This window comes from Camelus ferus, chromosome 4 (assembly GCF_009834535.1).
Source record: "Camelus ferus isolate YT-003-E chromosome 4, BCGSAC_Cfer_1.0, whole genome shotgun sequence".
Classification (NCBI taxonomy): Eukaryota; Metazoa; Chordata; class Mammalia; order Artiodactyla; family Camelidae; genus Camelus; species Camelus ferus.
In genome coordinates, this window is record NC_045699.1 from 54,331,399 (window position 1) to 54,343,781 (window position 12,383).

Consider the following 12,383-nt stretch of genomic DNA (forward strand, 5'->3'; position numbering starts at 1 on the left):
GGGGCCTGGGAATATGCAATTTGGTGCAGGCAGTAAGTAGACAGCACTTTGAGATCTACTACTGTAGGCCTTTGGGTTTCTCCCATCCCTGCAGCACCTGCTTGTCCTCGGGGCAGGTGCCCTCTGGTCTTCCAACTGGCCAGAGCTGTTGCCCATCCAGCCCATTCCGCTAAAGGCAAACTGACTCACCTTTTAAAACCAACTTATTGAGCATGTGCTCTGTGGTAGGCACCACCATGGGCCTGGAGTTTACAAAGAGGAATTCAATATGGTGCATGCTGACATGGAGCTCACAGTCCAGTTGAGGATACCCTTCAGAAAAGGGCTTGTGAAGGTGTTCACAAAGGCTTGTGAGAGTGGAACTGGCCCAGACTGCCCTGTCCTACTCAAGCCCACCCATAAATCCCAGCTTCTGGTCTGTGGGCTCCCCTAGTTTGAAGACCGCCTTCAGCATCGCGGAATATTCCAAGCACGATTCATTCATTGCATGGGACTGCTCTACCCATTACAGGAAATGTAACATCACTACCCTCCCAACACTAACCACTGACTGTGCCCCACCTCCCCATCATTGTGACCGTGCATTTCCAAGCGCCCTTTCGTGGGCTGCTGCTGCTGCCCCAGGTTGAGGACCTCTTGTCTAGTCTAGACTTGTTTCAGTCTATGATCTGCTCCTTCCTTAAGGGACCACCTCCCTCCAGGGGTGTGCCTTCTTAGAACTGTAGTTTGACAGTGTACAAAATTTATTTATTTTAACATACAGATGAGTTAACATAATATGAACCTGGGGAGAAAAAGACTCATTTCATACCAGGGGGAAACCAATTGGTATTAAGCAGCTTAATGCCCCCTTAACTTTTTATTCTATGAAGGAAAATAGTTTTATTTCTTTCCAGGGGTGTATAGCAGAGAGTCTCAGCAGGGTTGCCTGAATAAGTCAATGTGATGGTGTATAATCAGCATTTAGAGGGATGTAACATTGCACAGAGTCTGAGGCTGATCCTCTGTGTGTGTGAGGTTCTGGAGGGTCTTAGGGAGCAGAGGGGCCAGCCCAAGGCCCTGACTTTTACAGCATCACGGCTCTGCCCAGGATGGCCACACCAGGAATCAAACAGATGTAACAGCTTCTGTTCACTGCGTGTGACCGTGAGTGAGGCACTGGGTTGAGTGCTGAGAAGGATCTCTTAAATCCTTGTAACAACCAAAGTTTTAGCATCTTAGAGTTGGGAAAAAAAGAGGCTTAGCAGTGGAGTTTGGACAGCCCAGAAGGGTAGAGTAGGGATTCACATTCAGGCTGTCCACATCCAGAGCCAGGACCCTGGACCCCTCTATCATCCAGCTCGTCGCCCATCTTTTGCTAGGTTCACCTCTTGTGTTATTCATTGTAGGATTCCGCCTGATCCTCCCAAACTCAAATGTTTCAAAGGTGAGCAGCACTTCCAGGACAAAACCCTTCCTCCTTAATGCCGGGGGGTGGGGGGTGGTCTCTACTTAGATCTCCCAACGGTCTCAGTGCCTTGGTGCCTGGGCTGCTTCCACTGCTCAGGTTGTGAACTCTTGGAAGCTGGCACTTACTTTCAACAGCCCAATAGGTGAGAAGACAAGGGGAGACACACCGGCAGAGGTGGAGGATAGGAAGAGAACAAGCTGATGATATCTGGTGAGAAGTGGACCCCAAGGAGTTCAAAATTATCAAGAAGACTTCTTGAACCTAAAGGCTTATTCCTACTCTCACAGATGGGACCATGAATTTTTAATTGATTTAACATACTGCTTATTTCATTTACAAGTTATCCATTTTAAATGCACATTTGGTGCATATTCTGTAATGCACACATGAGTTCAGTGGTGCATGTGGATTTTATTTATCTATTATTTGTATGTATACAGATGGTAGATTCTCAAAATATTTTCCAGATAAAAGTGGGTGGGAAAAAAAAATGAAGACCACTATGTATAATATATGCGCCAGACCTGGCATGCATCATGCTCAGTCCTGAAAGACAGCTTCCATCCTCTTTCTCCCTGGAGTGGAGTTTGTGGCACTTAATGGACCTTGCTGACGAAAGGAGAAGGGTTGGTTTGATTTATGGAACAAGGTACATTTAAAGCTAACTGGCCATGCTCCCCTAGGCCTGGCCCCATCCCAGCTGTTCACGCCCAGCTTCAAACATTTGTCGGAGCCAGGATGAGACCAGCTGACTGCCTATTAGCGACCTTCTTCTGTCACCACTGCCCAGTTGTCCCAGCCCTAGCATCCAACCACCAGACACAGCCAAGAAGAAGCAGCCAAGATTCAGATCTGGCGTTCCTGATCCTGTAACCACACCCAATTCTTTGGTGGATTGCACACAGAAACTCCATCGTTCAGATCTGGGGTCTGCTCCTCCAGCTGGCTCCTGACCATTCATTGGTTGGTGAATCTGACCATGGGGGACAGTTGCTCCTGTCACTGTTAAGAGCGGATCTCGATAGCTAACGTGTACTGGGTGCCGAGTCGGCCCAGCCTTCAGCTAAGCTCTTTTCCAGAATTAATTTAATTTTCACAACAATCATGTGAAGTGAGTTCTGCGACTAGCTCCATTTTACACCCTAGCAAGCTGAGACTTAGAGAAGTGATTTTACTAAAGGACAGTGAACTAAAGATGAAAATGCAGAACCCCAGCGTCTCACTGGCTTGAGAATCATTTTTTCCATTTCCAAAGCCCATACTGTAAGGAACTGAGTGGGTGCATCATCCTGAGTCATCAAATAGAAAGGCTTCAAGTGCAGTGTGGTCTCCTGGATTGGATTCTGGACTGGAGAAAGAACATCAGTGGGAAAAAAAAAACGAAACATAAAAACTGATGACATCTAAAGAGTCTATAGTTAACAGCACCGTGTCAATGTTAACTTCCTAGTTTCAACAAAGGCACCGGGGTTAGGCAAGGTCTTAACTTTATGGGAAGCCAAGTGGGTAGAGGTTATATGGTGACTTTCTGCAGTACCTTTGCAACACCTTTGTAAAATTATTTAAAATTATTAAAATCATTATAAGTAAAAATATACTTCTGTGTATGTCCGTGGACACGTGTGCTCGCACGTGTGTCTGTTACGGTCGTGTGCGTGCTAAGCACATAACTGCTCGCCCGCTGCTATCGCTGCGTGACTCAAACTGTGAGGTCTTCCAACCCCACTGGGGCTTAGACATCTGGGATTCTTCTGCTTCATCCTTGCATCATCCTCCCAAAAGGAAATAAAGGGGCCCTTTGGAGTATGATCTAAAAGGCGAACCTGGGGGCTGCTGGCCACAGACTTGCTTTTTTTGTTTTGTTTTTGTTTTGAGGGGGAGGTAATTAGGTTTATTAATTTTTATTTTTTAATGGAAGTACTGGGGATTGAACCCAGGACCTTGTGCATGCTAAGCACACACTCTACCACTGAGCTATACCCTCCCCCCTTGCTTTTTTTTTTATTGAAGTATAGTTGATTTACAATGTTGTGTTAGTTTCAGGTGTACAGCATAGTGGTTTGGTATTTTTGCAGATTATATTCCATTAAAGACTATTGCAAGATAATGAATGTTAAGTCCCTGTGTGATACAGTATACACTTGTCGTTTATCTATTTTATATATTGTAGTTTTTATCTGCTAATGCCATACCCATAATTTGTTCCTCCCCTGCATCCTCTCCCCTTGGGAACCACACGTTTATTCTCTATGTCTGTGAGTCTTTAAGTTTAGTTGTTTTTTTTTAACGTGTCAATGCCGAGAGAATATTCTGATTGTCACTTAGCTCGTTGCCATCTCCTGGGCAGTGGCATTAGGTAGACACTCCACAATTTAGGAGGGAGCAGTCACTTCCCCACGTGGCTGAAGTGCCATAAAAAGTGCTTGACTTGCTGAAAATTGTTCTATTCACTAGATCCAGGGGTTTTCAGGGTTTATGGGTTGGACTGTGTTGATTTCATACTGCTTCTCAGTGTAATTGCCAGAGGCCCCCAGTGAGCAACACAAATGTGTGTTTGGCCCTTTTCTCACTGCACAGTCCCAGGGAGAAGAAGAAAGCCCACTCGTCTAAATGCTTCAGATGATAGCGCAGCGATCGTGTGTGCTGAGGGCTTGGTGGACTCAGTGTCCTTGCTTGAAACAGAACTTATCGGGCGGGCAGATGCATTCACTCACTCATTTATTTGTTGTCTGCTGTGCACCAGACACCATTCTTGACATTAAGAATGTAGTGCAGGACAATTGGAAGGCCCCAGCATCAGAAAGTTCCATCCTAAAGAGAAGACACTGATAAAAACCAGTAAACATATAAACTAGAAAATTTCAGATTGTGATAGGACCTGGTAAGAAAATACAGGGAATATATTGATTTGATGGAAATAGCTAATTGTAGGGACAGCATGATGACTTTAGGTTGAGTGGAGGAGGGTGGTGAGTTTTGAGTTGAGATCTGAAGAGTGATCAGGAGGCGGGAGGAGGAAGTGGCCCTCTCTGGGCCGGCGGGTGGGGCGGGGAATGGCAGGTCCTCTCTCTACCCCGATCTCTATGAGGTCCTGCATGGAAACTGGCGGAGTTGAGTAGCAAAGGTCTAGGGTTGGAAAGGGCAGGATTCCAGGCTCAGGCCAGGAGAGACACTCAGTGCACCTAGATTAGGGCCTATGATATAGGGACCTGCCTCCCAAGGAAGGGAAGTAAGTGGCAGATTGGGGTCCCAAAGGTAGCAGCCACCTTGGCCAGCGTTCAGCATCATATGAGAAGTCTCTGGCCATTGTGGTTCTTTCCTTCCCAAGTTTCCTCTATTGGCTGGCGCTCACCAAGCTTTGTCATGGAGGATGGAGGTGTTGGAGGGGAGAAGGCTACAGGCCCGACTACCCTTATCACCGAAGCCTTGGCTTTGGGGCAGACACAGTGCAGTCTCAGAGCCAGACAGAGCTGGATGCTAACACCAGCACCACCTCCTCCTCCCTCTGGGCCCTGGGCGCTCACCCAGCTGAGCCTTAGTTTCTTCCTCTGCAAGGAGGGTACCATACAAACTTCTTCTTGGTGTTGTGAGACTTGAATAGAATAACATCTGACAGTTTCGGGTGCACGTATCACTCAGTGAGAAGCCTCTTCCTTTGTCTTCCCTGGCTTCCTCCTTTCCTCTAGGAATAAGGAGTGCACCAGTCCAAAACCCATAGGACTTAATATTTTTCTCCTTTCCTTTCCCTATGACTTATCTACGTGTGCCCACCCAGCACCACCACCACCTCCAACACACACACCTTGTTGATCAGAGTTCATCCTCCTAGAGCTGGTGTCAATAGCAGAGCTCAGGAATGGCTGGTTCTTGATATTTGTAGCCAGGGGTCTGCAAACCACAGCCTTTAGGGCCGAATGGAGCACAGCCACGCCCATTTGCCGTGTGTTGTCTGTAGCTGCTTCTGTGCTGCGAGGGCAGAGGTGAGTGCTACCAAACCAAACTGGAGTCTACTTGCCCAACGAGTAAAGCCAATCTACTGATAGCAGGTTGTGGTAAAGGTGAAAGTACAACGTTCATTGCAACCTGTCCAGGGTCTACATGCTGGTGGTCAGCACGCAGTTAACTTCTTCCACCCGGTGGGGCTTTTACTATCTGCAGAACAGCTCAAGGCTGTGACAGGGTATTATCTACAGCCCTTGAAGAGGAACTAAAGGTCCTTGACTTCATTTCATGGCTAAACTATTATTATTTTGTCTTGCTTGGCTGTTTTCTCTTTTTTTTTTTTTTCTGTCTGTCTGTCTGTCTGTCTGTCTTTTTTTTTTTTTTTAACTTCTCCAATTAAATTTTTCATCTTGGAACTCGGGGAAGGCCTAGGAGGCTAAAGTTTTTCGCAAATAAGAGGTAGGGAACACAGGGGGGTCTCTGCCTTAGGAAGGCCCCGCAGGGTCTTGCTGGATTTCAAGAGTAGTTGCAACAGACTCTGAAGCCAAAAATACTTACCTGGTGGCTCTTTACAGAGCAAGTTTGCTAACCCGCACTCTAGAGGATAGAAGTTACAGGATATAGAATAGAACATGGGCTCCTTGTAAAAGAGAGGGACAGGAAGGGAGGAGGGGGAGGGGGAGAGAAATTTCTCAGAGTTTTCACAAGGCCCTTATTTCCCTGGCAAATGCAGTGCCCTATGGAAATTTCACCGGTGGTACTTTCAGCCCTCTGCTTGAAGGCAGGAACTTTCCAAAGACCAAATGCAGGGCCCAGAGCCCCAGGATCCCAGGCTGGCATTAGTTAATAACTCTCTGGAGAGGCAGACATCTCACAATGAACCAAGCATCCAGCTGGGGATTTGCAGATAGATACCTTCCCCGTTAAAATAGGTCAAGGAAGGACTGTTTGGCATCACTTAAGATAATCTTGTTGGTTTCTTGGATAGCATTTCCCTTTTCCAAGTTGGTTGGCTTTCACAAGTCAAAAAAGCAAATGAGAAGTAGGACAATGTAATCATAGGGGTGCCATTTGCCAAGTTTGTAATTTCCCATTCTTGCACTATTTTGTATACTTTTCATTAAATTAGACCATTATCAGCATGGGTTCTTCCTGATCAGGAATTTGCCTGAAATAAATGCTGAGAAGATCCTGGAAAGTGCCAGAACCAAGGAAAAGGATAGAGCAGATCCTCTAGTTTGTTATATGTAGGGAACCCGCAGGGAGGCTGAGTCAGTTCAGAGAGACCCATGGGCCTCCCAGGCCCTCACTTGAACTGACTCCCTCTCCTTGTCTCAGGCTGTCACCAGTCACCAAAGGAGACTGAATAGGGACCCGGTGAGGCTTGGGAGGTACACGTGGATCTGTTGCCTGCAGTACAGAGCTGGCTGAGGGCTACTCAGGCTGTATTTCTTGCTCCTTCTCAGCATTCACAGGTGTTATAGGTGGAGGCTGCATAGAACAAACCTGTTCTCAGGGACGATCTTTTTCTTGACTATTGTCTTCCTGAATTTTGAAATTTGGTATAGCATGTTAAAGCACAAAACGTGTTTACCTCAGCTCAAAGATCAGATTCAGTTCGACTTGCATTTGAAGTGTTTTCTGTGGTTCTATATCCAACCTCCTACCTCGTCCCTTCTGACCTGGTTAATCACTCATGTCCTAGGGTAGAAAATAGTCATCTAAACTAATCCTAAGGGAAGGGGCCTCAGGGGGAGGGGAAGAGAGAAAGGAGACACCGGCATATCAGGATGATAAATACTACAATAAAAAAGCAGCCTTGACTTTTGAAAGTCATGTGCTCAGTCCAAGCTCTCCAAGGCCTTATGTCAAAAACTCCATCGACCTGGGGCTGAGACCCAGACTCTGAAGAGCAAAGAGAGCAAGGACTGAACTGCAGAAATAGAAAAGTGACTGACCCAGTGCTGTCCTCTAACAAAATTTAACCAAATAGCTTATTTCGGACTGATGAAGAAAGAGCCCGGACCAGCTTAAGCAGTAGGAATTGCTTATCAGCCTAGACCATGAGACTGCCACATGTCCAGCAAGGACTTTCCACCTCAGCTGACGTTAAAACTGCCTGGGGTGGGGAGGGTCTAGCTTAGTGGTAAAGTGCGTGCTCAGCATGCAGGAGGTCCTGGGTTCAATCCCCAGTACCTCCACTAAAATAAATAAATAAAATCGAATTACCTCCCCCCAACCAAAAACAAACAAACAAACAAAACAACAACAATAGCAACCAAAAATCTTCAGAACTACCCGGGAGCATTTGCAGCCTCCAGTGCCCAGACCGATAGGATCAGAGTCTCTGGAGGTGGGGCCTGAGCTTGACACTTTTTCATGTTCCTCAGGTGATCTTAATGGTCATCGAGGGTCGTACATCGAGGGGAAAATCAAGGTCAAGGTGTGGAGCATCCAGCTGGCTCATGCATGTTAACACCTGGATGAGACTGGAAGCCAGATGTTGGAAATAATGAGGTCAGGGCACCACTTGATATTATGATATTAATAGCCAGAAACCTTGAATCTTGCCCCAGACTGTAGCCATGGCTCTGGAGGTCTCTCCAGGAAGATAGGCATGTGGGGATGATGACAAAGGAAAGCAAAGTACCACTTGATTCTGAGCCAGACAGTGTAGATCCCAACCCGCCTGCCTGTCTTCCATGCCCCTCATGGAAGACCTCTGGTTCAGGCCAACGTGAGAGGTGAGGAGGAGAAGGAGAAGGAGAAGGAGAGAGGGACAAGATTAGGTGCACAGAGAAGGTCAGGCAGTGCATCATGAGTGGGCTTGCTTTGATTTTACTCCAAGGTAAAAGGAAGTCGTTGGATGGTTTATAAGATGCCATCTTATTTACCCAATTATTTGCGGTTTGATTTTTTTTTTCATGTTGCATGTATCTCTGTATTGAATATTCTTTACAAGAATCTTTGAACACATTGAACATAATTTTCTCTGGGTAAATAATTTCTGATAAAGGGGATGAAAACTTTTGAAGTAGCCTTCTGAAAAGACCATTTATAATTCTGACAGAATTATACTTTAAGAACTGTACTTTTAGAATTATTACTTACAATTCTGACAGAGATTAAAGAGAGGGTTTTTTTTCTCACACCCTCCCCACATAGAATACGTGATATTTTAAAATATACTATGTGTGGGGAGGGAGAGTACATTTCATAGTTGGAAAGTGGCACCTCAGTGCTTAATTTGCATTTCTTTGGTTATTGATAATGTTGTACATTTTCCCTATATTTTGCTCTCTTTTCTTTATTAAAGTGTCTATATCTTTCTCTAAAAATCATATTGATTTGTAAGAACTCTTTATTTGCTAAAGGTCTTACTAGCCTTTTGACATATACATTGCAAATATTTTTTTTCCCAGATTGGCACTTGACTTTGAGTTGCTGTGTATGGTTGATTCCTTAAAAACCAGCGTCTTAAGTTTTATATAATGAGGTCTATCAGTTTTGTACTTTGTGGTTTCTTTCTATGCTTTGTTTTGAAAGTCCTTTCCCATCTTACAATCAGAGAGTCACTCTATTTTCTTATGTTTTTATTTTTTACATTGCTTGAGTCCATCTAGAAATTATTTTAGTGGATGCAAAATTTTGTACTTTTCAACCATGGAGGACAACAGCAAGAGCAGAAGGAATAGACCCTCTTTATGGACAAGTGGGCACAACTTGGTTGTGGGATAATCCTAACATTAGCAGTGCAGGGGAAAGAGGTACATATTTAATTCCACCTAGAAAACAGATGGAGTCATAATAGACTTCTGTTCATAAGGTAAAAAAAAAAAATCATTTTTTAACCTAAAAACACAGAGTAAGAGTCTATGATGAGGACAGATCAGCCAAGTCTGTTTTAAGAGCATCTTACCATTATTAACAAGGTGGTAGATATTTTCTTTCATTTAAAATCCCCCTGGGTCACTGAGAAGATGACTAATAAGGGGGCGGGGGAGTCAAAACTCATTAGCTGCTTGAGTCTTATTTTCAAATCAGATTTATATCATTTAAATCACAGAGAAAATGTTTTGGGGAGGGCAGTTTGGCCCTGTTAAAGTTTTAAGTGCTTGAATCCTTTGACTAGTAGTTCTACTGCTGGAAATTTACCCTATGGATATGGTCACAAAAGTGCATGTATGATGTATATAGAGGAGGATTCACTGCAGCCCTGTTTACATTAGCAAATAAAACACTGGGAACCACCTAAATAATCTATCAGCCTCAGACTGGTAAAATAAGTTACGGGACATCCGTGAGCTACCATGCAGCAGTTACCAAGAGTGAGGTGGGACTCCATGTGAAGGTACAGAAAAATCTCAAAGGTCCATCACTAAGTAAGAAGAACATAAGCTGAAAGGTGAAAACAGGACGTATAGGGTACGATTGCTTTTATGTAAAGAATAAGAGATCCATATGGATAATAAGCCGGTATATTCATTATTTTTCCCCAGGTGGGGCACATACAAAACCTAAAGGAATGAAACTGACTGAAGGGAAATTGACTGAATGAAATTGACTGAAGGAAGTGGGGAGCAGGGGGTGAAGGGAGAGTCAGCTGTTCATTTTACTTCTTTGTGTATAGTTTGAATTTTCCCACCAGGCACATCTATTAGTTTCATTTATATTAAATTTTTAAATGCTGTATTTATCTGGGTAATATAGATACAGATGATACAGATATTCACCTGATGTTGGCATCTAAAGAAACAAACCAAAAACATGATTGGCTGAAGTCAGAAAAGGTGTGTACGCCTCTGGAAATATGCTCATCTCTTGGAGTTTGCAGTCCTTTGTTGTCAGAAGGCTGCACATCTCTTTCTGTGCACCCTGTTTTTTGTTTTGTATTTCCAACCACAACAGCTATGTTCAGTTTCACACCAGCCCCTCCACGGTCCCATGGGTGCTGCTTGAGACCTGCAAAGAGCCAGTGGGAAAGCTGCTTATTGCAAGGTCCAGGCAGTGTCCACTCCTGCTTCCTGCCAGGGGACGTGTTCTCCGGGCCTTGCGGCATCCTCCTAGGATCTGGTCCATCACCTTAGTGGATGCCTCTGCTCCTTACTCTTCCTGTCATCTAATTTTAGGGAGACATATTCTGATATGTAGAAGCTCAGATTTAGAGAGTTTTCTCCACTCATGAGCTCAACATGGTAAATTGAGAGCTTTCCCAGCCTCTGCCTCGTTTGTAGTAACCTCTCTCCAATAAAATGTCCAAACGGGAGAGAAATATTTTTGCATTTGCTCTTCTTATCAGATCATTCAATACCCTGGAAATGTCTCCTATGGGGATTGAAGTAAATGGATATACTGGTTCACCAGACATTGCTGAAGATTCCAATGCAGCCTCGACCCATTTGTCTGGAATTGGGAAATGCTCCCGGATTTTGTAAGAGGCTCCTTGTTTTAGGAGTGGAGGGATTTGACACCAGAATGTTTTGCATTTTCAACATCTCGTTTGTTCTGGAAAGTTTTGACATGAGCGCATGAAGGTGGCGTGGTGATGTTGCACGTGTCCTGTGTGGAATTAGTTCCCTCAAAGCGAAACAAATCTTGGTGGCTGAAACACATCTCTTTTCCTGACAAAGTGCTTTGGAGTCGGACTGTCTCAGTTTCAACCCCTGCTTGGCTACTTCCTGGCCCATGACCTTGAACAAATTTATTCACCCTAGCCAAGCCCTGACTATTCTTATCCATAAAATCAGGGATGTTAAAGGTACCTACCTCAAAGCATTCTGAGGAGTAAATGAAAAATTGAAGGGGAGTCCTTAGAACAGTGCCTGGCCCATAGCAAGTAGTCAGTAACTTAGTTATCACTATTATTATTATTACCACTGTTAATTTTTTTACCACCACCATCACCATCATCATTATTCTTAGGTTTAACCACTCCAAAACTGAGCTTTGGTTCCATGAATAAATTGTAGTTGCCGAGGCAAAATCCTAAACGGAACACTTCATACCAGGTGCAAAGGGAGCTCCTTTATTTATTGAGTCCTGCCTTCTGTCAAGAGATGGGCTGGATTCCATTCTTGCTGTACCTCATTTCAACCCTGCAGGAGCACCTGGAGATATTTCTGTTTCCATATTTCATGCTGGGTTCCAATTCTGTTTGACACTTACTAGCCTTGTGACCTTCTCTCTTGATCTCCCTGTGCCTCAGTTTTCTCCTTTGTGAAATGGGGGTGATGATAGTCCCTAACTCAATGGGTTGTTGTAAAGATCAAGTGTGTTCATATATATTACTCAGAACAGCGCCTGGCACACAGTCGGCGCTAGGTAAATGTTTGCCAGGGTTATTTTATTGATAAGAAGGGGCACACGCGACAGTTTAGCACGGGAAGTTGGTCTTCTTAGCATTGTGGAATCTTAGAGATGGGAGGAGCCGTAGAGCGGAGCTGGTCCAACTTGCTCATGTTACACATCGAGTCCTAGGCCCAGAAACAATACGGGACTCGTCCAAGTCACCCAGTGGTGAGTGTCAGGGCCTCCACCTGAAGCCAGGTGTCCTGACTCCCAGTTCCATGCTCATGTGGCCTCATGGTGGGAATAACACAGTTCATTGAGGGTGTTGATGTGGAGACTGCCTTCTGCACGTGAGTCTAATTACCTTATTTCTGGCATTTGGGACTTCCTTGGAGTTCTCTACCATTCTCCTTATATAGACAGTGCTCAACTTTTTCATCACAGGAGGCTTATCAGTATGGAATCAAGAAGCAGATCTTACTCTCTCATGAGAGCTATATCAGAGCACTTTCTTTGTTGGTCTCCAGAGAAGGACGCTAAAGAGAGTCACTCCTAGCAAAGAACTGGATGGTGTGATCATTACAGCAAAAATGTAGTGCATGTTTAAACAATTATTTAAAGAGTAACGCCATGAGCAGGCCCTTAAAAATAGACTTGAGATATAAATCATATAAAAGGGAACTTCTGCGCTGTTGGTGGGAAT

The 12,383-nt window shown here is 44.5% G+C and overlaps 1 protein-coding gene and 1 long non-coding RNA gene across 6 annotated transcripts in view; one reads left to right on the forward strand and one right to left on the reverse strand.

The window, feature by feature from the left end:
• PALM2AKAP2 (PALM2 and AKAP2 fusion) overlaps positions 1 to 12,383 on the forward strand; it is a 425,013-nt gene that overhangs the window by 160,079 nt on the left and 252,551 nt on the right. The gene's annotated exons all lie outside the window — the stretch shown is intronic.
• On the reverse strand, positions 234 to 7,307 carry LOC116663222. The gene is made up of 3 exons (XR_004319399.1): positions 7,297 to 7,307; positions 5,926 to 5,928; positions 234 to 525 (listed from the first exon to the last, which is right to left on the reverse strand). It is a non-coding gene; the product is annotated as an uncharacterized LOC116663222 (long non-coding RNA).